The sequence below is a fragment of the Juglans microcarpa x Juglans regia genome, chromosome 3D (genome assembly GCF_004785595.1).
Source record: "Juglans microcarpa x Juglans regia isolate MS1-56 chromosome 3D, Jm3101_v1.0, whole genome shotgun sequence".
NCBI classification, from domain to species: domain Eukaryota; kingdom Viridiplantae; phylum Streptophyta; class Magnoliopsida; order Fagales; family Juglandaceae; genus Juglans; species Juglans microcarpa x Juglans regia.
Genome location: NC_054598.1, coordinates 18,225,492 through 18,235,414, shown reverse-complemented (window position 1 = coordinate 18,235,414; position 9,923 = coordinate 18,225,492). Strand labels below are relative to the sequence as shown.

Genomic DNA, 9,923 nt, shown 5'->3' with positions numbered 1-9,923 from the left:
AAAATGAAATGAAAAAACGAAAAAAAGGCCGAATGACAATTTCGAAAAATTCGTCGGGTTATATATAGCACGACACCCATATAAGGGTGTTATTAGCATTCGCTTCATTTTCGTAACAACAATGCGACTTCACCTACGCGGTCTCTTACGCGTTGGTCGTAGAGTCTCTCACCGTGTAAGCCCTCTCTCTCTGAACACCCTGAACCCCATTAACCCATTTTTCAATACTATCAATGTTTCGTCATCGCATGGTTGTTTCCTTGATTTCCCTTTGATATGGTTGACCAACTTTCTTTTCATAATCAGATGCCCTTTTGCCAGCAAATGAAGCCTTAACCGTATTTTTGATGATATTAGTAAAGAATCAATTTGTAATATTATTCAAATTATTCAACAAGAGCAGTGGGATGACAATAGTGTTTGACTCGGCGCTGGCGCCCATATGGATGTCTAGGGCTTTGGTGGAATTGAAAGCGGATCCAAGGTTAGCTTTGGGGTTCTTCAAATGGGCGGGAACCCGAATCGGGTTTTGCCAAACCACAGTCATATTGTATCTTGATCCATATATTGTTTTACGCGAGAATGTACTTCGACGCCAATAGGATTATTAGAGAGTTAGTTTTGTTGAGGTGGGTTTTGCCAGGTTGCCATGTGTTTGACGTATTGTGGTCGACAAGGGGTGTTTGTGTTATAGGGTTTGGTGTGTTTGATGCTTTGTTTAGTGTTTTGACTGGGCTAGGAATGCTGGAGGAAGTGATCGAGTGCTTTTTGAGGATGGAGAAGTACAGGGTTTGCCAAAATCTCGGTCTTGTAGTGAACTTTTGCATAGGCTTTCAAACTCAGGGAAGAGGGAATTGTCGAGGAAGTTTTTCAAAGATATGGTTGGTGCTGGAATTAGTCCTTCGGTTTTCACATATAATATAATGATAGACAATATGTGCAAAGGAGGAGATTTGGAAGCCGCTAGAAGCTTGTTCAAAAAAATGAAACAAACTGGCCTTATGCCCAATGTTTTGACATATAATTCTCTTATTGATGGATGGGAAAAGGCAGGCAAGAGGGAATTGTCGAGGAAGTTTTTTAAGGATATGGTTGGGGCTGGAATTAGTCCTTCAGTTTTCACATATAATATAATGATGTACAGTATGTGCAAAGGAGGGGATTTGGGAACCGCTAGAAGATTGTTCGAAAAAATGAAACAAACTGGCCTTATGCCCAATGTTGTCACATATAATTTGCTTATTGATGGATATGGAAAGTTTGGATTCTTGGATGAATCGGTTACTATATTTGAAGAAATGAAGGGTGTAGGTTTCGAACCTGATGTAATGACATATAATGCTTTAATTAATTCTTTCTGTAAATTTGAAAGAATGCCTCAGCTTTTGAGTTTCTCCATGAGATGAAGATCAATGGGGTTGTACTGGATGTTGTAACTTATAACACATTAATCGATGCATTTTGTAAGGAAGGGATGATGCAAGAGGCAACTAAATTTTTTGTTTACATGAGACGTGTTGGTCTTCTACCCAATGAATTTACTTATAGTTCTTTGATTGATGGAAGTTGTAAATTAGGCAATCTAAATGATGCTTTGGAGCTGGCTAATGAGATGATGCAGGCAGGAGTTGACTTGAACATTGTCACCTACACAACTCTAGTGGATGGTCTATGTAAAGGTGGGAGGATAAAGGCAGCAGAAGAAATCTTTCAGGCAATGCTGAAAGTTGGAGTAATTCCTAACCATTTTATGTACACAACCCTTATGGATGCTTATTTCAAGGCAGGAAAAACTGCAGAGGCTCTCAATTTACCAGGCATAATGATTGATTTGGGTATGGAGTTTGATCTGCCGGCATATAATTCCTTGATTTGGGGTTTTTCTCGGTGTGGCGAGGTGCAATGAGCAAAAGAGCTGTTTGATGAGATGATTCAGAGGGGTCTCCATCCTGATGCTATTCTGTGTATATGTCTATTGAGGAAGTATTATGAGCTGGGAAAAGTGGATGAAGCCATTGAATTGCAAAATGAGATGGTCAAAAAGCGTCTAATTACTTGCAGTGATGATCTCGCAGTTCCTACTTTACAAACTTGAGAGAAATATATTTCCAGCCTTAGTTCGACGGAGCTGTGTTCAGTGGTGGATCAGAAACACAGCACAGTTTACCTTTCATAAATGGGAATATGAGAACCCAAGGTATACATAATTCCTCACTTGTTTCTTACTGGATGGAATGATGTTGCGAAGTGATATTTGATGGTTCGTGATTAGATAAATAGGCTGGTGCTGATACTTATTGATATTCGGTTTTTTTTTTGGTTATAAGAACTTACTGGTATTCTGTTCAAAGTCGTTTGTTGTCTCATCATGCAAATTTTGCTACCAAATGTGTAACACCCGGGCTCTAGGCCCAGCCCGTTTGGAGTCAGCCCGGATGCTTGGAGTCCAACCCACAAGCGCATGATGTGAGACCCGAGCGGCATCGTTTGGGTGAAGGTTATTTTCCCTTTTCACGCCGCACTATTCTTCGTCTTCGCGGTTACAGCCTCTGCATTTCATTTTCGTATCTCACTCACCCGTGCGCACCAACCCACGACTCCAGCAGTTGATTTTCATCTCCTTTCACACTCAAGGTTCGGTTTCACTCACTTTTACAGATTTCTCAATCGGGTTCTCTCATTGTTTTTCTTCTTCTTCATCTCTTCACCGTGCGCTCAACTCAAGGTTTTGAAACTACAAATTGTTTTTTTTTTTCCACTGCAGATTTGTTCGACTTCTTGAACAGAGATTGGTAACTCCTCTCTTTTGTTTTATTTTATTTTACTTCTTCTCCTTCCTTCTTCTTCCGGTTTTACTCATACGGGTCTCCTTACTATTTTCGGTTTCTGCCCTGTTTTGATCACACGCACACACTCAGATTCTCAAACTTTCCTTGTGTAGGTCACTTTCTCTTTCACTAGAGATTTCTGTGAATATTTTTGGACGTGAATTTGCAGTGACCCATTCGAAGCGGTTTGGAGTTTTGGGATTTGTTTTTCTCTTGGGGTAAGTTCCCCGAAGCTTTTGGTAGCTTTTGAATGATAGGTTTGGACTGTGAATTGTAATAGAGTTACTGTTTTAATGGTGGTTGAGTGTAATGGAATTTTTTATGTTGAGGAGCATGATTTTTGGATGGATTTGTGAGACTGTTTTGGACTATTATTTGAGACTATTTAGTGTAAATTGATGGGTGTTTTGGAGCTAGTTGTATTGGTTTTTTTTGTGCAAGTCTTCAATTGTTCAATGACTAGAATATTGATGCTTGCACTGAAATTATTTTATTAGAAGGTTGGAAGTGAAGTTTGGTTTGGGTTATGTTTTAATTATTGGAGTTGCTGTTGTTGGTTTTCGAAATAATTATAGTTGGTTTGGTGTTAATAGAAGGTGATGGCTGTTTTGGGTTTTAAATGCGAATGGTTTGAAGAGAGAGTTGTTCGGGTTTAATTGTTAGGATAGTTATTGAGCTGTGAAGGGACGGTTTTGATTTATTACTCAGTAAATAGCAGCCTATTAGATTGGTTATTAAATGTTGGATATATGTTTTTTTTGTTTAGGTGGTGTTACAATTAGAGTTCCGGCTCAAGGTGTTGATAATACAAAGAAGTCAGGTAAGCGGGGTTCATATACTAGTTTTACATAAAACAAATAAAATGAGGTTGACTTTGAAAATAAATGTGTTTATTTTTGAAAAGAGATGATCTGAAAACAACCTCAGATGTTTATTCTGCATATGCATAAATTCTACATAAGAGAAAGTGTTTTTTTTTGTTATGACTGGTGTAGACATGAGCTAGTTTTGTGCACTTTATTTTGAACTATGTAAAAGAGCGAATAAGGAATTCTAAAGGTTTTGTTATGAGCAAATGAGAATATTTTGTTTATGTTTATCTCGAACATGTGAAATGATCTGAAGCTTTTCAGTGTTTTGTTTTGATGTGATGTGTCATCTGAAAACCTTGGCATGAAGTTCTGATTCTGTATATGATTGTAATCGGATTTTTGATGAAATCCGTTCTGTTTCTGTTAAGGCTCAGCCACGGGTATAATGGTGGTTTATAACCCTACCACGGGGGTGAAACATGGTATATGGCCCAACCACGGGTATAATGATGGTTTATAACCCTACCACGGGGATGAAACATGGAAAATGACCCAGCCAAGGGTATAATGGTGGTTTATAACCCTACCACGGGGGTTAAACATGGTATTGTCCCGATGTGATATTAAACGATGATAAGATTATAATGTTTCAGTTTAGAAATGCCAACGGATTCTCTTTTTGGATTAAGTATATTTTTCTGAAAATTTTGCTCTAATGTTTTTGTACAAGTTTTGTTTCTACATTCTGAAAGTAAATATTTTGTTCGGCTTATCAGATGTTATAAATGCTCATGTTTACATGCTAGTATATGCTCTCTGCTTGCTGAGTTGTTGATAACTCACCCCGTTAATCTTCATAATATTTCAGATGACATCGATGGCTCAGCTGAAGATCAGTATTAGAATCTATGGAGAAGATTTGCATTGATTTATTGTTGGGTATCTCATGATATTAGCGTTGGTGTTGGAGGTTAATTATCTTTCTTAAGTTTGCTTCAATGGATTTAGACGGTTTATGGAGACTATGTTAATGTTTTATTATTTCTAGTTGTTATTTGAGACATGAAGAAAAGTTGATTTTATTTGGGTTGTTGGATTGAATATTGGATAAATGAGTTTATTTGATTTATTTAATTGAAGTATTTACGTTCGATTTGAGGTTTGGAAAATGGATATATTCTTGAATTTGGAAGTACTCTAGCCTTGTTAGAGCTGATTATCAGGTTTTAAGAGTTAAGGTCTTACAAAATGGGTTTTAGTTTAAATTTCTCAAGCGATCTTCAGCAGAGAAATCAGTTGATGTTATTCTAGCTCAATTACGTTAAATTCTCACTCAAGGTGAGTGATTGTATTTTTCCAAGTCATTACATAGGGAAAAAAAGAGAAGTAAGCATGCCGCTAACATATATATATATTTTGATAAGTAATAAAAAGTTTTAGTAATGTAAAAATAGGCATAAGCAAGTACACTGGAAGTATACATGAAAAACACCGCTTTATGAACTAGAAACCGTTACAAGGAAATCATGGAAGTTGAGACCATTAAAATCTAAAGCAATGGCTCACATAAATAAAGTCTTCCATAAAACACTCCTAAACTCTTCAATTGAGCGTTCATGATCCTCAAAATGTCTATCATGTCTTTCACTCCAGATACACCAAAAAATACAAATGGGAACCATCTTCCACAAAGCTGTGATCTGTGTTGTCCCTAAGATCCCTCTCCAACTTGCAAGTACTTCAACATCCCTTTTTCGGTATTATCCATGCTAACCCCACCCTGCTAAAAAAATGATTCCATATATCCCGGGCAAACTCACAATGTAGGAGTAAATGGTCCATTGATTCCCCACTATTTTTGCACATACAACACCAATCCATAATTACAAGATCACGTCTTCTTAAGTTATCAATGGTTAGAATCTTCCTCAGGGCCATTGTCCAAACAAAGAACGTAGCCTTAGAAGGTGCTTTACTCCTCCATATGCTCTTCCATGGAAAGTTGGGCGAATGTTGGACTGTAAGCATCTTATAAAAAGAACCTACCAAGAATTTCCCTTTCTTAGAAGGTCTCCAAACCAACTTATCTTCATCTGCAACAGCCGGAGGAATGTTATGGAGCAGATTAAAAAACTCCACCAACACACTCACCTCCTAGTCTATTGGTACCATCATTCATTCATTCGGTCATGGTCGTTATGTAATTTTATACATCAAAACATTCATTTTTTTTGTCAGTCATTTCCTTTTCTTTCATTCATTCCTTTCATTTTCATTCATCAGTCCATTTCATTTCATAAAATATCATTTCATTTCATGGAACATAAATACAATAAATACTATATATAACATCCCTTCATATGCATAAACTATTCTTGAGGTGCGTAAAAAGGGGCTACCAAAGAAGGCCATTGCATACATATACTTAAACATTAATACCATAGCATAAATTCATAAAGTAATTTCATTCTAAGAAAACATTTCATTTCCCTTCATTTCACAAAAGAACATTTTTCTCATAAAAACATTCTATTTCCTTTTTATAAATAAGAAAACTCTATAAAAGTATGAACTATAAAACTCTATAAAAGTATGAACGTCATACTTACCTAGACTCCATGCTATTTACATTCATGCAGTCCATTCATATGCGTGTCAGATGACAACCTACATACATACATAACTTTCCGTCATTTCTTTCTCTATTTATGATAGAACATTAAACATAGAATTGACATATTAAAAATAGTCTAACTCTTAGTTCATTCTCTTCTAAACCTTCAATTGATTCTTTACTTAACTTCATTTCACTTAAACTAGTCTTGTCCAAATAACTTCATCAACTACTTACTTGCATCACTACAACAAATAGTGATTTTTGGGATAGAAATTTTTCCCGCGAATATTATTTGATAGCAAATAATTACGTTTTGCCACCAAATTCACGTGGTCAGAAAATTCTTGCCTCAAATAATTATATTAGACCATTTTATTTGTCACGAGTTACAATCTGTGAAAATTAAAGACTTTTTTCTCACAAAATTAAGATCATCAGAAAAGGTTTGCAGATAATATTTTTTTGCGGTGATATATGCATTTGTTAGTGACGAAATTGGTTGGTGACAAAAAATTTATAGATCCCGTGAATACTATTTGGTAGCAAATAATTACGTTTTGCCACCAAATTCTCGTGGTCAAAAAATTCTCGCTGCAAATAATTATATTGGACCATTTTATCTGTCACGAGTTATAATCTGTGAAAATTAAAGTAGCTTTTCCCACAAATTTAAGATCATCTGAAAAAGTTTGCCAATAATATTTTTTTTTTTGCGGTGATATATGTATTCATTAGTGACGGAATTGGTTGGTGACAATAAATTTACAGTTCCAGTGAAAACTATTTGGTAGTAAATAATTACGTTTTGCCACAAATTAACGTGGTCAGAAAATTCAAGTCGCAAATAATTATATTAGACCATTTTATTTGTCACGAGTTACAATATGTGAAAATTAAAGTAGCTTTTCCCACAAATTTAAGATCATCAGAAAAAGTTTACAGATAATATTTTTTTTGCAGTGAAATATATGTATTCGCTAGTGACGAAATTGGTTGGTGACAAAAAATTTATAGTTCCCGTGAATACTATTTGGTAGAAAATAATTACGTTTTGTCACCAAATTCGCGTGGTCAGAAAATTCTCATTGCAAATAATTATATTGGACCATTTTATTTGTCACAAGTTATAATCTATGAAAATTAAAGATTTTTTCCCATTAAATTAAGATCATTAGAAAAAATTTCCAGAAATTAGTTTTTTTTCCATGGAAGAAAGATTGCTATCTATAGGCTGCTCCCACCCACTAACTAGTATTAAACAAACAAAATGTATTTCTTCAAACACCTGCCTTACATTCATTTTATTTACGCCTTCATAGATGGATAAATAAGCAATCTACAGTGCAAGAGGAAAAAATTGAATTTTCTTGAAAAACATATGGATGAGGCCATAGAATATCTCAATGAGTTTGCTGAAAAAACTCACACTTGGACTAGACCTAGTGCTATTGAGAGCACAAATAGGTCACGACCTGTAGGAAACCCAAATGGTGGTGGAATTTACCTTCTCAGGGAAAAGGATAACCTAAAGGCTAAGGTTGAGATGCTCACTAAGGAGCTAGATGTGTTAAAAATTAAGGACTTAAAGCCAACACATGTGGCTAATCATGCAAAGTCTTTTGGACCATGTTTTGTGTGCGGCGCGGTAGATCACCTAGCCCAAGAGTGTCCCACATTTGCTGAGATGAGAGGGATGTATGAGGAACAATGTAATACCTTAGGTATGTACAAGAAGCCTTTTACACTTTTCTTTGATACCTATAATCTGAGGTGGCGCAATCACCCCAATTTTAGTTGGAAGTCTGAAAACTAGCCGCCTGCACCATATCATGCACCTTCATCTTCTAGGAGTCCTTTAGAAGACATTTTGCATGCATTTATTGAGGCACATGGTATGACTAACCAAAAGTTTGAATCTTTGATTACACAGGTTGTTGAAGAAAACAAGGAGATAAAGAGCCAAGTGTCCAAATTGATGAGCTCCTTGAGTGTAAATGAGCGATGTAAATTCCCTTCTCAAGCTTAGTCCGCACCCCATGGTCAACACATGGTGCAAGAGAATTTGATGGATGTGAATGTCATTGTGACACGAAGTGGTAAGTCATTACACATCCCAACAACGAACAAATCAGAGGATGTGGAAAAGAATCAAGATTGTCGTGATGTCGAGCTACCCAAGGAACCTGAGGTGACAAAGAGTCCTGTTAAGGTACCATTTCCTCAAACTTTAAAATCAAGTAAGTGAACTCTGGATTCTAACAATGAAATCCTAGAAAATCTAAGGCAGATAAAAATCAATCTTCCTCTTTTGCATGTGATTAAACAAGTTTCTACTTATGCAAAAGTTTTTAAGGATTTGTGTACAGTTAAGAGGAAGCACCATGTGAAGAAGACAACGTTCCTGATAGAGCAAGTTAGTGCTCTAATTGAGCAGCGGATTCCTCCCAAGTACAAGGATTCTAGTTGTCCAGCCATTGCATGCAGCATTGAAAATCATGAGTTTGGGCAAGTTTTACTATATTTAGGAGCTAGCGTGAATCTAATGTCATGTTCTATTTATTTGCAGTTGGGGTTGGGAGAAATCAAACCAACCACTGTGGTATTGCAATTCGCTGACCGTTCAGTCAAAGTACCCCGGGGTCTTGTTGAGGATGTTCTAATTTAAATTGACAAATTTTATTATCCTGTTGATTTCCTAATCCTTAACACTAGCTCTGTTGTTGATACTACTTCTAAAATTCTTTTGATTTTAGGTAGGCATTTCCTTGCCACTGTTAATACTCTTATTAATTGTAGGAATGAGCTCATGAAACTATCTTTTGGAAACATGACTTTTGAGGTGAATATCTTCCATATTGCAAAACAGCCAGAAGATGATGACGAGAGAGCCACTAGATATACATAATTGACTCACTCATGGATATGGGAGTTTCTACAGCTCATGAATTTGATCCCCTTAGTATTTTCTTATTAATTCTGAGTTTGATTCTATTAGTGATCCATTTGATGTAGTTGATATTTGTGCTATTTTTTATAGAACTCAGGATTATGGCACTCGGGCATGGCAACTGAAGTTTGAGGAGTTGCCTGAGAAAGGTGAAAAACAAATTCCTTCAGTGTGGAAGCAAAAGTTGAATTGAAGCCTCTGCATAAGGGTTTAAAGCGTGCTTTCCTTGATCCAAGTGATACTCTTTCTGTTATTATCTCATCTAAATTGTCTGAGTCTCAAGGTGAGAAGTTAATTCGTACCTTAAGTGAGCATAAGTCAGCCTTAGGTTAGAGCATTGCTGATATAAAAAGTGTTAGTCCCCAAGTCTGTTTTCATAAAATTAATTTGGAGGAAGGAATTAGCCCTTGTAAAGACCCCCAGCGTAGGTTTAATCTCACTATGAAAGAAGTGGTGAAGAATGAAGTGTTGAAATTATTAGATGCATGAATCATATATCCTATTGCTGATAGTAAATGGGTAAGTCCTACACAGGTAAGTCCCGTCGTAATATGATGCCCTTAAACCCAATTTTAGTGTTGGAATTTTTGATTGTTGGGACATTGATTTTATGGGACCATTTCCTCCTCCTTTTAGATATCAATATATTATTGTGGCAGTAGATTATGTGTCAAAATGGGTAGAGACATCAGCTTACATGAGCAATGATAATAGGACGG

At 36.2% G+C, this 9,923-nt stretch overlaps 1 pseudogene; it reads left to right on the top strand.

Moving 5' to 3' along the window:
* The first annotated feature begins 560 nt into the window (after positions 1-560).
* LOC121255107 lies at positions 561-1,906 on the top strand (annotated as a pseudogene).
* The last annotated feature ends 8,017 nt before the right edge of the window (positions 1,907-9,923 follow it).